Below are 20,801 nucleotides of genomic sequence, written 5' to 3' on the forward strand. Positions count from 1 at the left end.
GAAAGGCCTTCCCCACACAATAAAAACAAATATGGTGAGATAGGGTCCCCCTGACGAAAACCTCTTGATGGTGAAAACCGCGGCAGTAATTCTCCATTAACTTTCACTTGAAAACTCACTGTTGTCACACACCTCATGACTAGGGTAATCCACTGCTCATGAAACCCTAGTTGGCGCATTATGCCTTCCAAATATTCCCATTCCACCCGATCGTACGCCTTGATCATATCGATCTTCACCGCACACCAACCATTTTTTCCTCTCTTCCTTCTCATCGAGTGTATGCACTCGTATGCCACTAGGACGTTGTCAGTGATCAACCGTCCCGGGACAAAAGCACTCTGCTCCTCTGCAATAATCTCATCAAGGATCTCCCTCAAACGATTAGCAAGCACTTTAGAGCAAATTTCGTATAGAACATTGCACAAAGAGATCGGTCTATACTGTGTAATATTTTGCGGGTTTTTTACCTTTGGTATAAGCACTATCACCGTGCTATTCACCGACGTCGGCATGTGCCCTCCATTCAAAAAACTAAGTACCGCTGCTGTAACATCCGGTCCTATCAACTCCCAGTGGCGTTGGTAGAATCCAGCATGAAAGCCATCACATCCGGGCGCCTTAGTTGGCCCCATAGCAAAGAGCGCAGCCTTCACCTCTTCTTCTCTGAAAGCCCGAGTGAGCCTCTCATTCATCTGTTCCGTTATTTTATGTGGCACATGGTGAAGTACTGCCTCCACATCCGTGTTCTCTTGCGCCGTGTACAGGCCAGTATAAAACTGTTGCACCTTAGCATGAACTTCTTCTTTTGTCTCACAGATCTCCCCATCCGCAGTTTGAAGGCTGCGGATCCTGTTTATACTTTTATGTGCCGCTGCACGGGCCTGGAAGAAACCCGTGTTCCTATCTCCTGCCTTGAGCCAATCTGCCCTAGACCGCTGCCTCGCCAAGATCTCCTCCTTGTGAAGAAGCTCCGAGAGCTGCCTGGCTAGATCTTTTTCTTTCTTGGTCGGTCCTCGAAACAACGAGTTTGATCTTTCCCTCTCGTACTCATTACGTACCTTCTTTATTTTCTTCTTCACATCTCCAAACTTCTTTGATTCCAGTCCGTAAGATGTACTTGCATGTCTGACAGGGCATGATCTATGCCCTGCAAACCTTGCAAACCCGCTCCTTGACGCCATCCCTATAATACAGCGGCATCATAAGATTCTTCCTGCTGCCACGCCTCCTCATACATGAATCTGTGCGGACTCCTTTCATCCTGAACTGGTATTCCCTTCAACTTCACCACTAGTACACAATGGTCAGATTTTGGCGATGGATAGTGCCTCACAAAGGAAGATGGATACATTGACGCCATCGCCTGGTTCACTAAGAACCTATCAAGCCGGACTTTAACGTTTGACTCACCATGTTGCATATTATCCCAGGTAAAAGGTACACCCTGGAACCCGAGATCTTGAAATTCACAGTCATCCACACATTGCCTAAAACCCTCCATTTGCCACTCCGGGCGATCATGAGCTCCAAAGTACTCCGAGTTATCAAGAATTTCATTAAAATCACCTCCACATAACCATGGAGCATCACTTTGAGCTTTCAACCATCTCAACAAGTTCCAACTTTCCACCCATTCACTTCTTCTAGCTTTCGCATAGAAGCCCGTAAACCTCCACTTTTTATTATCACCGCATATGTTCTTAATAGATACATCAATATGCTGATTTGAGAAATTATTTAGTGTCACTTCTACTTCCTTCGACCAAAACAACGCAAGTCCGCCACTAAGGCCATCACTACTAACTGGATAACAACCTTCAAAACCAAGTCTAGTAGTGAGATCACTAACCCTTCTACCCTCAATCTTCATCTCTGAAACAAAGACTAGGGCGGGAACTTCTCTCTTCACTAGGTCGTGAAGTTCACGAACTGTCTCCGGGTTCCCAAGCCCGCGACAGTTCCAAGATATACAATGCATTGCTCTCCGCGGGGCTGGTATCCAGCCTCCGTGAGGTTCCTTGCTTCTTCTGTTGGAAATATGCCCTAGAGGCAATAATAAAAGGATTATTATTATATTTCCTTGTTCATGATAATTGTCTTTATTCATGCTATAATTGTATTATCCGGAAATCGTAATACACGTGTGAATACACAGACCATAATATGTCCCTAGTAAGCCTCTAGTTGACTAGCTCGTTGATCAACAGATAGTCATGGTTTCCTGACTATGGACATTAGATGTCATTGACAACGGGATCACATCATTAGGAGAATGATGTGATAGACAAGACCCAATCCTAAGCATAGCACAAGATCGTGTAGTTCGTTTTGCTAGAGCTTTTCCAATGTCAAGTATCTTTTCCTTAGACCATGAGATCGTGTAACTCCCGGATACCGTAGGAGTGCTTTGGGTATACCAAACGTCACAACGTAACTGGGTGACTATAAAGGTGCACTATAGGTATCTCCGAAAGTGTCTGTTGGGTTAACACGGATCGAGACTGGGATTTGTCACTCCGTATAACGGAGATGTATCACTGGGCCCACTCGGTAGTGCATCATCATAATGAGCTCAAAGTGATCAAGTGTCTGGTCACGGGATCATGCATTACGGTACGAGTAAAGTGACTTGCCGGTAACGAGACTGAACGAGGTATTGGGATACCGACGATCGAGTCTCGGGCAAGTAACATACCGTCTGACAAAGGGAATAGTATACGGGGTTGCTTGAATCCTCGGCATCATGGTTCATCCGATGAGATCATCGAGGAGCATGTGGGAGCCAATATGGGTATCCAGATCCCGCTGTTGGTTATTGACCGGAGAGCCGTCTCGGTCATATCTGCATGTCTCCCGAACCCGTAGGGTCTACACACTTAAGGTTCGGTGACGCTAGGGTTGTATGAATATGAGTACGCAGCAAACCGAATGTTGTTCGGAGTCCCGGATGAGATCACGGACATCACGAGGAGTTCCGGAATGGTCCGGAGGTAAAGAAAACTATATAGGAAGTGTTGTTTCGGCCATCGGGAAAGTTTCGGGGTCATCCGGTATTGTACCGGGACCACCGGAAGGGTCCCGGGGGTCCACCGGGTGGGGCCACCTATCCCGGAGAGCCCCGTGGGCTGAAGTGGGAGGGGAACCAGCCCCTAGTGGGCTGGTGCGCCCCCCCTTGGCCCCCCTGCGCCTAGGGTTGGAAGCCCTAGGTGGGGGGGCGCACCACTTGCCTTGGATCTCCCAGGGCCGGCGCCCCCCTTGGGGGCCTATATAAAGGAGGGCAAGGGGGAGGGCAGCCGCACCCTTGTGTCTTGGCGCCTCCCTCCCCTGCTACACCTCGTCCTCCTCCCACAGCAGCTTGGCGAAGCCCTGCCGGAGTTCTGCTGCATCCACCACCACGCCGTCGTGCTGCTGGATCATCATCAACCTCTCCTTCCCCCTTGCTGGATCAAGAAGGAGGAGACGTCATCCGCTCCGTACGTGTGTTGAACACGGAGGTGCTGTCCGTTCAGCACTTGGTCATCGGTGATTTGAATCACGCGAGTACGACTCCATCATCCCCGTTCCCTTGAACGCTTCCGCACGCGATATACAAAGTGATATGTAGATGCATCTCTCCCATGACTCGTTGCTTAGATGAACTCATAGATGGATCTTGGTGAAATCATAGGAAATTTTTTATTTTCTGCAACGTTCCCCAACAGTGGTATCAAAGCCAGGCTTATGCGTAGTTCTCTATTGCACGAGTAGAACACAAATCTGTTGTGGGCGTGGATCTTGTCAACTTGCTTGCCACTACTAGTCTTTTCTTGCTTCAGCGGTATTGTGGGATGAAGCAGCCCGGACCGACCTTACACGTACGCTTACGTGAGACAGGTTCCACCGACTGACATGCACTAGTTGCATAAGGTGGCTAGCGGGTGTCTGTCTCTCCTACTTTAGTTGGAGCGGATTCGATGAAAAGGATCCTTATGAAGGGTAAATAGAAGTTGACAAAATCACGTTGTGGTTATTCGTAGGTAAGAAAACATTCTTGCTAGAACCCAATTGCAGCCACGTAAAAGATGCAACAACAATTAGAGGACGTCTAACTTGTTTTTGCAGCAATTGTCATGTGATGTGATATGGCCAGAAGTTGTGATGAATGATGAATGATATATTGTGATGTATGAGATCATGTTCTTGTAATAGGAATCACGACTTGCATGTCGATGAGTATGACAACCGGCAGGAGCCATAGGAGTTGTCTTTATTTTTTGTATGACCTACGTGTCATTGTAGAACGCCATGTAAATTACTTTACTTTATTGCTAAACGCGTTAGCCATAGAAGTAGAAGTAGTCGTTGGCGTGACAACTTCATGAAGACACAATGATGGAGATCATGATGATGGAGATCATGGTGTCATGCCGGTGACGAAGATGATCATGGAGCCCCGAAGATGGAGATCGAAGGAGCTATATGATATTGGCCATATCATGTCACTACTATATAATTGCATGTGATGTTTATTATTTTTTATGCATCTTGTTTACTTAGAATGGCGGTAGTAAATAAGATGATCCCTTATAATAATTTCAAGAAAGTGTTCCTCCTAACTGTGCACCGTTGCTAAAGTTCGTCATTTCGAAGCACCACGTGATGATCGGGTGTGATAGATCCTTACATTCACATACAACGGGTGTAAGACAGATTTACACATGCAGAACACTTAGGGTTAACTTGACGAGCCTAGCATGTACAGACATGGCCTCAGAACACAAGAGACCGAAAGGTCGAACATGAGTCGTATGGAAGATACGATCAACATGGAGATGTTCACCGATGATGACTAGTCCGTCTCACGTGATGATCGGACACGGCCTAGTCGACTCGGATCGTGTAACACTTAGATGACTAGAGGGATGTCAAATCTGAGTGGGAGTTCATTCAATAATTTGATTAGATGACCTTAATTATCATGAACTTAGTCTAAAACTTTTGCAAAATATGTCTTGTAGATCAAATGGCCAACGCTCATGTCAACATGAACTTCAACGCGTTCCTAGAGAAAACCAAGTTGAAAGATGATGGTAGCAACTATTCGGACTGGGTCCGGAACCTGAGGATCATCCTCATAGCAGCCAAGAAAGCATATGTCCTAGATGAACCGCTAGGTGAAGCACCCATCCCAGAGAACCAAGACGTTATGAATGTTTGGCAGTCACGTGTTGATGATTACTCCCTCGTTCAGTGCGGCATGCTTTACAGCTTAGAACCGGGGCTCCAAAAGCATTTTGAGAAACACGGAGCATATGAGATGTTCGAGGAGCTGAAAATGGTTTTTCAAGCTCATGCCCGGGTCGAGAGATATGAAGTCTCCGACAAGTTCTATAGTTGTAAGATGGAGGAAAACAGTTCTGTCAGTGAGCACATACTCAAAATGTCTGGGTTGCACAACCGCCTGTCCCAGCTGGAGATCAACCTCCCGGACAAGGCGGTCATTGACAGAATCCTTCAGTCGCTCCCACCAAGCTATAAGAGCTTTGTGTTGAACTACAATATGCAGGGGATGGTGAAGACCATTCCTGAAGTATTTTCAATGCTGAAGTCAGCAGAGGTTGAAATCAAGAAAGAACATCAAGTGTTGATGGTCAATAAGACCACTAAGTTCAAGAGGGGCAAGGGTAAGAAGAACTTCAAGAAGGACGACAAAGATATTGCCGCGCCCGGTAAGCCAGTTGCCGGGAAGAAGTCAAAGAATGGACCCAAGCCTGAGACTGAGTGCTTTTATTACAAGGGGAAGGGTCACTGGAAGCGGAACTGCCCCAAATACTTAGTGGACAAGAAGGCCGGCTACACTAAAGGTATATTTGATATACATGTAATTGATGTGTACCTTACCAGTACTCGTAGTAACTCCTGGGTATTTGATACCGGTGCCGTTGCTCATATTTGTAACTCACAGCAGGAGCTGCGGAATAAGCGGAGACTGGCGAAGGATGAGGTGACGATGCGCGTCGGGAATGATTCCAAGGTCGATGTGATCGCCGTCGGCATGCTACCTCTACATTTACCCACGGGATTAGTTATGAACCTCAATAATTGTTATTTAGTGCCAAGTTTGAGCATGAACATTGTATCTGGATCTCGTTTAATACGAGATGGCTACTCATTTAAATTCGAGAATAATGGTTGTTCTATTTATATGAGAGATATGTTTTATGGTCATGCTCCAATGATCAATGGTTTATTCTTAATGAATCTCGAACGTAATGTTACACATATTCATAGTGTGAATACCAAAAGATGTAAAGTTGATAACGATAGTCCCGCATACTTGTGGCACTGCCGCCTTGGTCACATTGGTGTCAAGCGCATGAAGAAGCTCCATGCTGATGGACTTTTAGAGTCTCTCGATTATGAATCATTTGACACATGCGAACCATGCCTCATGGGCAAAATGACCAAGACTCCGTTCTCCGGAACAATGAAGCGAGCAACCAACTTATTGGAAATCATACATACCGATGTGTGCGGTCCAATGAGCGTTGAGGCTCGCGGAGGATATCGTTATGTTCTCACTCTCACTAATGACTTGAGTAGATATGGGTATGTCTACTTAATGAAACACAAGTCTGAGACCTTTGAAAAGTTCAAGGAATTTCAGAATGAGGTAGAGAATCAATGTGACCGAAAGATAAAGTTCCTACGATCAGATCATGGAGGAGAATACTTAAGTCATGAATTTGGTACACACTTAAGGAAGTGTGGAATCGTTTCACAACTCACGCCGCCTGAAACACCTCAGCGTAACGGTGTGTCCGAACGTCGTAATCGCACTCTATTGGATATGGTGCGGTCTATGATGTCTCTTACCGATTTACCGCTATCATTTTGGGGATACGCTCTAGAGACAGCTACATTCACTTTAAATAGGGCACCGTCTAAATCCGTTGAGACGACACCGTATGAATTATGGTTTGGGAAGAAACCTAAGCTGTCGTTTCTAAAAGTTTGGGGATGCGATGCTTATGTCAAGAAATTACAACCTGAAAAGCTCGAACCCAAGTCGGAAAAATGTGTCTTCATAGGATACCCTAAGGAAACCATTGGGTATACCTTCTACTTAAGATCCGAGGGCAAGACCTTTGTTGCCAAGAACGGATCCTTTATGGAAAAAGAGTTTCTCTCGAAAGAAGTAAGTGGGAGGAAAGTAGAACTCGATGAAGTACTACCTCTTGAACCGGAAAGTAGTGCAGCTCAGGAAAATGTTCCTGTGGTGCCTACACCAACTAGAGAGGAAATTAATGATTATGATCAAGGTACTTCGGATCAAGTTGCTACTGAACCTCGTAGGTCCACAAGGACACGTTCCACACCAGAGTGGTATGGCAACCCTGTCCTGGAAATCATGTTGTTAGACAACGGTGAACCTTCGAACTATGAAGAAGCGATGGGGGGCCCAGATTCCAACAGATGGCTTGAAGCCATGCAATCCGAGATAGAATCCATGTATGAAAACAAACTATGGACTTTGACAGACTTGCCCGATGATCGGCGAGCGATAGAAAACAAATGGATCTTTAAGAAGAAGACGGACGCGGATGGTAATATTACCATTTATAAAGCTCGACTTGTCGCTAAGGGTTATCGACAAGTTCAAGGGGTTGACTACGATGAGACTTTCTCTCCCGTAGCGAAGCTGAATTCCGTCCGAATCATGTTAGCAATTGCCGCATACTATGATTATGAGATATGGCAGATGGACGTCAAAACGGCATTCATTAACGGGAATCTTAAGGAAGAACTGTATATGATGCAGCCGGAGGGTTTTGTCGATCCTAAGAATGCTAACAAAGTATGCAAGCTCCAGCGATCCATTTATGGGCTGGTGCAAGCATCTCGGAGTCGGAACATTCGCTTTGATGAGATGATCAAAGCGTTTGGGTTTATGCAGACTTATGGAGAAGCCTGCGTTTACAAGAAAGTGAGTGGGAGCTCTGTATCATTTCTCATATTATATGTAGATGACATACTTTTGATGGGAAATGATATAGAACTTTTGGACAGCATTAAGGCCTACTTGAATAAGTGTTTTTCAATGAAGGACCTTGGAGAAGCTGCTTACATATTAGGCATCAAGATCTATAGGAATAGATCGAGACGCCTCATAGGTCTTTCACAAAGCACATACCTTGATAAGATTTTGAAGAAGTTCAAAATGGATCAGTCTAAGAAAGGGTTCTTGCCTGTATTGCAAGGTGTGAGATTGAGCTCAGCTCAATGCCCGACCACGGCAAAAGATAAAGAAGAGATGAGTGTCATCCCCTATGCTTCAGCCATAGGATCTATTATGTATGCCATGCTGTGTACCAGACCTGATGTAAACATTGCCGTAAGTTTGGTAGGAAGATACCAAAGTAATCCCGGCAAGGAACGCTGGACAGCGATCAAGAATATCCTGAAGTACCTGAAAAGGACAAAGGACATGTTTCTCATTTATGGAGGTGACGAAGAGCTCGCCATAAAGGGTTACGTCGACGCTAGCTTCGACACAGATCTGGATGACTCTAAGTCACAAACCGGATACATGTATATGTTGAATGGTGGAGCAGTAAGCTGGTGCAGCTGCAAGCAGAGTGTCGTGGCGGGATCTACATGTGAAGCGGAGTACATGGCAGCCTCGGAGGCAGCGCATGAAGCAATTTGGGTGAAGGAGTTCATCACCGACCTAGGAGTCATACCCAATGCGTCGGGGCTGATCAAACTCTTCTGTGACAACACTGGAGCTATTGCCCTTGCCAAGGAGCCTAGGTTTCACAAGAAGACCAGGAACATCAAGCGTCGCTTCAACTCCATCCATGAAAATGTTCAAGATGGAGACATAGATATTTGCAAAGTACATACGGATCTGAATGTCGCAGATCCGTTGACTAAACCTCTCTCGCGAGCAAAACATGATCAACACCAGAACTCTATGGGTGTTCGATTCATCACAATGTAACTAGATTATTGACTCTAGTGCAAGTGGGAGATTGTTGGAAATATGCCCTAGAGGCAATAATAAAAGGATTATTATTATATTTCCTTGTTCATGATAATTGTCTTTATTCATGCTATAATTGTATTATCCGGAAATCGTAATACACGTGTGAATACACAGACCATAATATGTCCCTAGTAAGCCTCTAGTTGACTAGCTCGTTGATCAACACATAGTCATGGTTTCCTAACTATGGACATTAGATGTCGTTGACAACGGGATCACATCATTAGGAGAATGATGTGATGGACAAGACCCAATCCTAAGCATAGCACAAGATCGTGTAGTTCGTTTTGCTAGAGCTTCTCCAATGTCAAGTATCTTTTCCTTAGACCATGAGATCGTGTAACTCCCGAATACCGTAGGAGTGCTTTGGGTGTACCAAACGTCACAACGTAACAGGGTGACTATAAAGTTGCACTACATGTATCTCCGAAAGTGTCTGTTGGGTTGACACGGATCGAGACTGGGATTTATCACTCCGTATAACGGAAGGGTATCACTGGGCCCACTCGGTAGTGCATCATCATAATGAGCTCAAAGTGACCAAGTGTCTGGTCACGGGATCATGCATTACGGTACGAATAAAGTGACTTGCCGGTAACGAGACTGAACGAGGTATTGGGATACCGACGATCGAGTCTCGGGCAAGTAACATACGTCTGACAAAGGGAATAGTATACGGGGTTGCTTGAATCCTCAACATCGTGGTTCATCCGATGAGATCATCGAGGAGCATGTGGGAGCCAACATGGGTATCCAGATCCCGCTGTTGGTTATTGACCAGAGAGCCGTCTCGGTCATGTCTGCATGTCTCCCGAACCCGTAGGGTCTACACACTTAAGGTTCGGTGACGCTAGGGTTGTATGAATATGAGTATGCAGCAAACTGAATGTTGTTCGGAGTCCCGGATGAGATCCCGAACATCACGAGGAGTTCCGAAATGGTCCGGAGGTAAAGAAAACTATATAGGATGTGCTGTTTCGGCCATCGGGAAAGTTTCGGGGTCACCTGGTATTGTACCGGGACCACCGGAAGGGTCCCGGGGGTCCACCGGGTGGGGCCACCTATCCCGGAGGGCCCCGTGGGCTGAAGTGGGAGGGGAACCAGCCCGTAGTGGGCTGGTGCACCCCCCCTTGGGGCCCCCTGCGCCTAGGGTTGGAAACCCTAGGTGGGGGCGCGCACCACTTGCCTTGGGGGGCACTCCACCCCCCTGGCCGCCGCCCCCTTGGGAGATTGGATCTCCCAGGGCCGGCGCCTCCCATGGGGGCCTATATAAAGGAGGGCAAGGGGGAGGGCAACCGCACCCTTGTGTCTTGGCGCCTCCCTCCCCTGCTACACCTCGTCCTCCTCCCGCAGCAGCTTGGCGAAGCCCTGCCGGAGTTCTGCTGCCTTGAGTCCCGCAGCAGCTCATCGAACCTTAAGTGTGTAGACCCTACGGTTTCGGGAGACATGTAGACATGACCGAGACGTTCTCCGGTCAATAACCAGCAGCGGGATCTGGATACCCATGTTGGCTCCCACATGTTCCACGATGATCTCATTGGATGAACCACGATGTCAAGGACTCAATCGATCCCGTATACAATTCCCTTTGTCTAACGGTATTGTACTTGCCCGAGATTCGATCGTCGGTATACCGATACCTTGTTCAATCTCGTTACCGGCAAGTCTCTTTACTCGTTGCATAACACATCATCCCGTGATCAACCCCTTGGTCACATTGTGCACATTATGATGATGTCCTACTGAGTGGGCCCAGAGATACCTCTCCGTCACACGGAGTGACAAATCTCAGTCTCGATTCGTGCCAACCCAACAGACACTTTCGGAGATACCTGTAGTGCACCTTTATAGCCACCCAGTTACGTTGTGACGTTTGGTACACCCAAAGCATTCCTACGGTATCCGGGAGTTGCACAATCTCATGGTCTAAGGAAATGATACTTGACATTAGAAAAGCTTTAGCATACGAACTACACGATCCTTGTGCTAGGCTTAGGATTGGGTCTTGTCCATCACATCATTCTCCTAATGATGTGATCCCGTTATCAATGACATCCAATGTTCATGGTCAGGAAACCGTAACCATCTATTGATCAACGAGCTAGTCAATCAGAGGCTTACTAGGGACATGGTGTTGTCTATGTATCCACACATGTATCTGAGTTTCCTATCGATACAATTATAGTATGGATAATAAACGATTATCATGAACAAGGAAATATAATAATAACTAATTTATTATTGCCTCTAGGGCATATTTCCAACAGTTCTCCCCTTTGGCCTGAAGCTCAGTCCCCTCGGATTTCCCCACGCAGGGCGTAGGGCCTCCTCAATGGTGTTAACATGAAAAGACTTTCGAAACAAAACCTTCCCTATGAGTGCGTAGGGTTCTTCAATTCTTTCCTCCTCCTCCTCATCAATGATCAGCTTCTTCTTCTCCTTCTCTGTCAGATCCAGTCTGTCCATCATCTGCTCCACCGTCTCCGCTTCCTTCGGCTTCCCCTTCCCTTCTCCCATGGCGCTTGACTCCGCCATCAGTTCGCCCAGCCTCCCCGATCTCCTTACCCGCAGCACCGCCAAGGGTGGGAAAGGACGCCAGGTCCCCCCTTGATCACCCCGAGCAAACCTGCTGCAAAGATCCGGCGATCGGAGAGTAGAATAGCCGGCGATCGCAAAACCCTAATCCTTCGCCACCGAGATCCGCCCTGCCACTCGAAACCCTAATCCTTCGCCCAGCCTCCCCGATCTCCTTTGCCGCCGCCCTCGGGAGGGGTGGGGGCAAAGCGGGCAAAAACAGAGGAAGAGGATAAGGGCAGAGGCTGCAGGCTTGGCGCGAGGGGTGTTTCCGGTTTTTTGAGTGAGAATGGGGACGAAGTCTGTGGCTGTGGGGCCGTTTCTACAGTGTCGCCGCTAGAACCTGCGAGCGTAGGCAACGCGACAACTTCGATTGACCATGCTGCTTTGCTGGGTGTATTTCCATGTGACACATGCGGAGATCCTGAGGGCGCATTTTTTTATAATAGCACCGCAGGTCCTACAACTTGTCATCTATGTGATGATTTGGTTCAAATTGCAAGTAGATTATTTGGTCCTAGAACTGAGTTAATCGCACAGAAGTATCACAATTGAGGCATTCACATGCAGGTTGGTATCAAGATTGCTAATTTTTGCATGTCAGTATCAAGATTGTACCAGGCCATTACAAATAGTTCGAAACTGCATATAAACACGTATTGACGGTGTATCTACGGGCGGGCCTGCCTGTCAGGTGTCTACATGGCATGTTACTTTGCAGAAAACCCCCTTGCATTATATGTATTCATATGAATGCCCATTATTCGGGGGAAAATGTGTTCGCATGTTTCCAGAGGGTTAGTTTGAAAGAACGCGCGACTTCTCGGACGAGGGCGCCGCGCCCCTACGACCACGCCATAAGGCTGGTCATGTTAGATTTTTTTGAGGGGAAAACCAAGTTTATTCAGTAAATTCCACATGAAGTGGGATACATCTCTGGTCATGAGGAGCGCCAAACCAGACGTGGCAACCTGGACCTCTCGAGAGGGAGAACTTGGCTAAACTATGTGCTTCATAATTCACAGCACGACTCTCAAAAGAAAAAAATACAATGAAAGAAAGACGCTCTAAGGTTTATTTCCGCGACAATCGCTCCATACTTCCCGTGAGACTTCCTGTTGATATCTGAAACGACTTGTTGACAGTCTGATGGGATAACAAAATTCTGAATGCCCATATCTTCCGCAAGGGCTAATGCCTCCCGGCAAGCGATAGCTTTAAGTGTTAGATGGCAGGCGAAATTTCTTTTATACTGACATAGACACGCTGGGCCGGCAGTTGGGCCTATCAACGCTGCTTGCGCTGAGTTACTCATTATTTTTAATGATGATATTAATACATTTCTTTTACAATTACATATTAGTATTATTAATTGTAAAGCACCAGACTAGAAGACACGCACGGCCCAAAATTTATGTGTCTTCACTCAGGACTACAAGCATGCACAATCATTGCGTATCCTCATTGTTATTACATTATTCAAATACACAACTATTGAAAAAATTATATGCCTAACACACAGTTTTTTTAGTTACTCGCATATTGATTGTGTTTTTTAAAATTCTCAGTTATTTCAAAAGTTGACAACATGTATTAAAAATAATTGTGTAATCATAATAGATTATGGAAATTTTCCCGCAAAAAAAAAGATTTTGGAAATGCATTGAAACTGTTCAACTTTTATTAAAAAAATCAACATGTTTCTTGAAATGCGACAATAATTTTACACAACAGGTTTTTAATACATCTGAACATTTTTTGAAATACACATCTAGAAAAAAAATCATCATGTATTAAGAAAATGTTCACCATAAATTAGAAAAAGCTCACCGCGCATTATGTAAAATGCTCATCATATCTTAAGAAATTTTTCAACGTATATTACCAAAAGTTCATTATATTAAAGAAATGTTCACCTTTGTAAAGAAAAGTTCATCGTGAATTAGAATATTCACTATGCACAAAAAAATGTTCATGGGTATTTGAAAACATGTTCATCATATATTGAGGCCTATCTTAAAAAAATGTTCTAAGTATGTTAAAATCCAGGAGAAAAACCAACCCAGTGAATGAAAAAAGAAAAAAGAAAGGAAGAAATACCTAAAAATAAGCCAAAACCAGAAACAAAACTAAATCATACTAAGAGAATCGAAACGAAAAGAAACCCGGGCATTCCTCAAAAAAAAAAACCTGGGCAATGAGAACCCCAGCACGCGTTAAAGGTGAAACCAAAAAAAAAATCGCAGGCTTCGCTTAGCCCAACCGCCGGCCCAACGTATCGGGGCTAATATAAAATATGTTTCGCTTGCTTTCGAACAAGAACCGCGCTGTGGCGTGGTGGCTACTCAGATCCTGCTGGCCTGTTTTTTTGTTTATTTGTCCAGTTCAATCGAAATTTTCAAATGAGTCCGCGGAAATTTGCTAACGAAAAAAAGTCTCTCTCAAGAGCCTTTTCTCCTGAAATTTTCAAATGAGTCCGCGGAAATTTGCTAACGAAAAAAAATCTCTCTCAGGAGCCTTTTCTCCTGCAAAATAATGGGCATTTATGTGATTATGCATAAACTAAGGGAGTTTCCTGCAAAAAAATGCCACGTCGGCACCTGACTGGCGGGCCCCAACGGTCAGATACACTGTCAATACACGTTTACACGCAGTTTAGATCTTTTTGCAACGTCCTGGCACAATCGTGGTACTGACATGCAAAAATTAGCAATCTTGGTACCAATCTGCATGTGATGCCCCAATTGTGGTACTTATGTGCAATTAACTCCCTAGAACTTGTCATGGAGGTGCAACTTTAGTCCTAGGCCAATCATCAGCCGCCAAGTGGAGCCAGCATGGATGGGCTGGTCAGGGCTGGACCTTTTGCACTTACCCCCTACCGTTTCTCGAATTCAGGTGATATCTCCTTCCACAGCGACGCTAGTCACTGATCGACTGACTAGACTTGGTGTGCCGGGCATGGAGGACACGACGGCGGTGCTGGCGACGGAGCTGGACGGGCTGCTGGCCATGGCGAGGGAGCTACAGGCGCGGGTCGACCGTGACCAGGGCGCACCGGGCGCCGCCAGGGAGCTCTGCGCCGAGCTGGCCGCGTCCGTCGACCGTGCCGTGTGCCTCGCCCGTAGCAGCCCACGCGGAGGCAATGTCGGGAGCAGGGCGCGCGTGAACGACCAGCTGAGAAGCGGCAGGAAGGTGGCGGCGGTGAGGGTGCAGGTCCGGGTGGCGTCGATGCAGGACCTGGGCCCGCTCGAAGCGGGCTCAGCTGGCGGAAGTATGACCAGAAGGACCTCCTCGGCGCCGCGTACCCGCGGGCCTATTTCCGGTGCACGCACCGGCACATGCAGACCTGCGAGGCTACCAAGCAGGTGCAGTGCGCCGCCGCCGACCCGCTGCTCTTCGACGTCGTGTACCACGGCGCGCACACCTGCGCCCAGGCCACCACGCTCCTGGCCGGCACAGATCAGCAGCCGCCTGCTTCCTTCGGCCAGGAACAACAGAACTCGCCGGCTGCGGCGCCGGTAGGGATTCAGTGGCCGGCAGAGCCCGTCGCCCCGCCCTCGTTCCCCTCCTCGCTGGCGAGCTCCTGGTGCCAGCTTACCGGTGGCTACGACTATGCTGCCGGCAGCGGCCTCGGGGTTGACATGGAGTTCCACCAGCTGTAAGTGCATGTCCTAGTTTTTCTGAATAGAGGTTCAGAACCTGTAGGTGCAGCGGCCACTATCGTACTGTATTCGCACTAATATTTAGATTCAGACTCGTGATCATTTATCACAATGGAAGCTATATCTATATATAGTACCATCACTGGTAGTGCTTATATATTGGCCAAGATCCCCAAATTTATCAACTAAAACTCTGAACTACAGCAGCTCCTCAACTCCAATATATTATGGATCAGCGCATGCACAAAACCAATCTGTGCAGTTTATTAAGTAGCAGCAGGCACTACCGGACTCGCGGCCTATGTTGACGGTGAAAGGATCGATATAGTTGACTAGAGGGGGGGGGGGGTTGAATAGGCAACTAACAATTTTTAGCTTTTCTTTACCAAATTCAACTTTGCATCAAAGTAGGTTGTCTAGATATGCAACTAGGTGAACAACCTATATGATGCAACAACAACAAGCACACAAACAAGCAAGGGATATAACACAAGTAAGCTAGCAAAAGTAAAGGTGCGAGATAACCAAGAGTGGAGCCGGTGGAGACGAGGATGTGTTACCGAAGTTCCTTCCTTTTGAGGGGAAGTATGTCTCCGTTAGAGCGGTGTGGAGGCACAATGCTCCCCAAGAAGCCACTAGGGCCACCGTATTCTCCTCACGCCCTCACACAATGCGAGATGCCGTGAATCCATTATTGGTGCCCTTGAAGGCGGCGACCGAACCTTTACAAATAAGGTTGGGGCAATCTCCACAACTTAATTGGAGGCTCCCAACGACATCATGAAGCTTCACCACAATGCACTATGGCTCCGAGGTGACCTCAACCGTCTAGGGTGCTCAAACACCCAAGAGTAACAAGATCCGCTAGGGATTAGTGGGGGAATCAAATATCTCTTGGTGGAAGTGTAGATCGGGGCCTTCTCAACCAATCCAGAGCAAATCAACAAGTTTGATTGGCTAGGGAGAGAGATCGGGCGAAAATGGAGCTTGGAGCAACAATGGAGCTTAGAGATGGAAGAGGTAGTCAACTAGAGGTAGGAGACACCCCTTTTATAGCTATGGAACAGATCCAACCGTTATCCACATATCCAGCCCGCGACATGCGGTACTACCGCTCCAGGAACGCGGTACTACCGCAAGGCCACGCGATACTACCGTGAGGGACCACGGTACTTCTGCGGCAGCAGCAAAGACTAGAACATGCCTGACTAAGAGCAGTACTTCCGCGAGCGTGGTACTACCGCTCCCCCTTGCGGTACTACCGCAAGGCAGGAAAGTCCAAGCCTACAAAGGGCGTGGATGAATAAAAAAACATCCGTGCCTACCTCCGCTGGAAAAGAAACAATGCAACAGTCCGACACGGTACTACCGCTGGGGAGGGGTACTACCGCATGGCAGCTGAAACAAGCCGCGCGCGGTACTACCGCGCAATGACTGCGGTACTACCGCGGAGGCGCGGATGTAAAAAATTACATCCGCCCCTACTACCACGAAGCAGCGACACTTGGAAGGCCGAGCGCGGTACTACCGCGCATGAGGTGCGGTACTACCGCAGAGACGTGGATGTAAAAAATTACATCCGCCCCTACTACCGCGAAGCAGCGGCACTTGGCCTGGGAGCCACGGTACTACAGCTCTAGAGGAGCGGTACTACCGCGCCGTGGCACGGTACTACCGCAAGTGCCTGCGGTACTACCGCTCCTGGGAGCAGTACTACTGCAAGCTCACCAGCATCAGCCAAGTACTGCCCCTTAGCTTGCATGCAGAAAAGAGTCTTCATCTTGTCCTTCAGCTTCTTGGCCCACGAGGGCTCAGAGGAACTATGGGAAGACCTAGCAGCACGGTCCTCAGCAACATCCTGTGCTCCAGCCTCCTCCTCATCAACAACCCTCCTAGCAGCAGACGCCTCAGCACGAGTAGTAGTGTTGGCCCAGTTGGGCTTGACACGGAGACTGATGGGATCATGTCGAATCCAGTCTGGAGCTAGCAAGGAACTCATCACCAGGGTACATCTTCTCCCAAGTCTTGGAGATCAACAGAAACAGATATGGTCCATAGATAGGCACCTTGCGGTTGAACACCACAAACCGAAGCTCACACCACATGATGTGTGAGACATCAAGTGGCTGAGTCTGAGACACACGAGCCTCCTCGCATAGGAGCATCATATCCACCATATAGGCATGAACCTTGTCCTTGTCGCCAATGCGAGGAAACAGAGAGTTGCGGAAGATGTGATACATGATATCCAGAAAAGAGTTGAGCACCCACGCCGACTTGCCATTGGGGAGCACCTTCTCAACATAGAATGGCTGAATCTTGTCCTTGTTAGCAGACTCAGAATTGGCATGGGGGCGAACACCCACGGGAGTGTCGAGCCCGTCATCAGGAACCTGGAGCAGATCCATGAACTCCTTCCAGGTAGCAGTCAACTTACGGCCATTGGTCATCCAGGTCATCCTCCGCTCCTCCCCAGGGTGAAAGTAAACTGAGGCAAAGAACTGACAGATAGGCTCATGGTCATAGTGAAGGTGGAAAGAGATCACATGTTCAATACCAAACTGCTCCACCAAGTCCAGAGCTTCTCCAAAGTACTCACGAAACTTGTCCTTCCCCAGGTGATGCATGTCTATCCACTTGACATCCACGTAGGTATTTTGCTTGTTCTTGATGACATCCAGATAGGTGAGAGTCTGCTGCTTGGTCCAAAACAGTTCACTACCTCTGACAGTAGCACGAGGATTCACATACGGGTTGATCTGCCTAAGACGGATGAACTCAGATTGGAGTATCTCGTCCATGCCCTTAGCGGGTTCCTTGTGCTTGCTAGCGGTGGTCTTGACATGGCGCTTGGGGGCAGTGGAGCCCTCTGGTGCTTCACCTTGATTGCGCAGACGCTTGGAGCCAGTGTCACGACTGGGATTGGAACGGCGAGAGCCACCACCTGAGACACAAAGCGCAAAACACCCACGATAAGCAAAAAAAAGGATCAATGCAAAGACCACGGAAAAGCACAAGAAACACATAGAAACTATACGTGGTAGTTGCCATGAGATAGATTGGACCCAACGGTAGTACTGTCGGATGCTGCAATACTAAAACTTTAGTACCTCTCCTAGTCGCGGTAGTACCGTGTGAGGTCACGGTAGTACCGGGGTTGGGAGTGGTAGTAAGATCCTAGTGCCGCAGCGCGTGCGGTAGTACCGCGCCGGACGGGCGGTAGTACCGGACAAGCGGTAGTATTGGACAAGCGGTAGTACCGTACATGTGGCGCGGTAGTACCGCACCGCGTCAGACCCGAACCAAATTTTGAATCTAAAAGAAACCGCGAAACCATGGCGGTACTACGGTTGATCAAATCTAGCACAGGACAACATATCAAGTATAATCCCTACACAATACTACTCTCCTACATCCTACTCTTGCATAGATTTAGCCTAAAATCTCAAGAACACATGTATCTGCCCCAAAAACATAGAGGCAAAGAAAACAACCGAAAAGAGAGGGATTTGGGGAAGGACCTTGTTCCATGGCAAGAGCACGTGGTGGGGAACGATCCCATCGGACGGAATTACAGGAGAGCAGCCGGAGGCGGAGATCCGGCTATGGACTCTGGCCCCGTTCTTGAGCGAGGGAGAGAGAGAAAGACGAAAAGGGGGAAATGACGAATGGGTATGGGGGAGTTAGAACTCCCCCTGCCCATCCTTATCCCCACGCATCTGCGACGGCGCGGTAGTACCGCACATCATCGCGGTAGTACCGCTTGGGCTGAAGTACCGCACCAAAGCGGTAGTACCGCTTTCCCAGGCAGCAGTAAAAAATTACTGCCACGCTGGGGCGGTAGTACCGTTCTCTCCACAAGCGGTAGTACCGTGGCAGGCCGCGGTAGTACCGTGAGCTCAAGAAAAACACACGAAAAAGAGGTCTTCGCAAGGAAACTTTGAGCACAAGAGACACCACAAGAACACGCACAACACAAAGGCAGAAAGTCAACAAGTAGCAACCACGCGACACTACCTCTCAAAAGAGAGGGCGGTGGCTGGAGCCACCTATGTTTGAGTCAGTTGGTATGGCACCGCGAAGAATTATCCTTGGGCCCATGACCAAAACTCATCTTTGAAGCACAAGTACCATAAAAAATGGCTAATGTGAAAGAGTTGATCGATTTATGCATAATGGGGGGAGGGAGAGTTCATTGAGAGAACAACACTCCCCCTATGTCCATGCCTACACCTAAACTAGACAACAAGTTGAGTGTGGTGGGAGGTGCAAGGGTTCAAGTCACATTGCTGGAATCAATGATATTTAGCTCATGCCTTAACTCGCGAAATCTTGCTTCATCCAAGGGCTTCGTGAAAATATCTGCATGGTTATCATGAGTGTTGACATACTTGAGCTCGATCTCCCCTCGCCTAATGTGATCCTGGATGAAGTGATATCGAATCTCAATATGCTTCGTCTTGAAATGTTGCACCAGGTTGAGAGAAATCTTGATGGCACTTTCATTATCACACCAAAGAGGCACTTTGTCACAAATGACACCGTACTCCTTTAAAGTTTGCCTCATCCATAGGAGTTGTGCACAACAACTACCGGCCGCCACATATTCCGCTTCGGTGGACGAGAGAGACACACAACTTTGCTTCCTGGAAGACCAACTCACCAAAGAGCAACCAAGAAATTGGCACCCTCCGGAAGTGGACTTCCTATCCACTTTGTCTCCCACCCAATCGGAATTCATATATCCTTCAAGCTTGAAGTTTTCCCCTCTTGGGTACCATAAGCCAAAGTTTGGGGTATGAGCCAAATATCGAAAGATTCTCTTGACCGCCACATAGTGGCTTTCCTTTGGTGTGGCTTGAAACCGTGCACATATTCCCAGACTCAACATGATGTCCGGTCTAGATGCACAAAGGTAAAGCAAGGAGACAATCATGGAGCGATATACCTTTTGATCCACCGCTTTACCATTGGGATCAATGTCAAGTTGGCACTTGGTAGGCATTGGAGTAGAAGCCGGCTTGACATCACTTAGCTTGAATCTTGTTAGCATGTCTTGAGTGTATTTGGCTTGGTTGATGAAGGTACCTTCTCTTCTTTGTTTGATATCAAAACCAAGGAAGAACTTCAACTCTCCCATCTAAGACACCTTGAACTTAGAGGTCATGAGAGCGGCAAATTCCTCATTGAAAGCTTTGTTAGGGGAACCAAAGATAATATCATCAACATATAGTTGGCATACAAACAACTCCCCTTTGACCTTCTTAGTAAAAAGAGTGGGATCGATTTGCCCAAGCTCAAATCCACGATCTTGTAACAACTCGGTAAGGTGGTCATACCACGCACGTGGGGCTTGTTTAAGGCCATAGAGTGCCTTATCGAGTTGATACACATGATCCGGGAAGTAGGGATCCTCGAACCCAGGGGGTTGCTTGACATAAACCAACTCATTAATAGGACCATTACGAAAAGCACTTTTCACATCCATTTGTTGTAACTTAAAGTTGTGATGGGAAGCATAAGCAATCAAC

The 20,801-nt window shown here is 47.5% G+C and overlaps 1 pseudogene; it reads left to right on the forward strand.

The window, feature by feature from the left end:
* The first annotated feature begins 14,566 nt into the window (after positions 1 to 14,566).
* LOC119367312 lies at positions 14,567 to 15,270 on the forward strand (annotated as a pseudogene).
* The last annotated feature ends 5,531 nt before the right edge of the window (positions 15,271 to 20,801 follow it).

Source organism: Triticum dicoccoides, chromosome 2B, assembly GCF_002162155.2.
Source record: "Triticum dicoccoides isolate Atlit2015 ecotype Zavitan chromosome 2B, WEW_v2.0, whole genome shotgun sequence".
Classification (NCBI taxonomy): Eukaryota; Viridiplantae; Streptophyta; class Magnoliopsida; order Poales; family Poaceae; genus Triticum; species Triticum dicoccoides.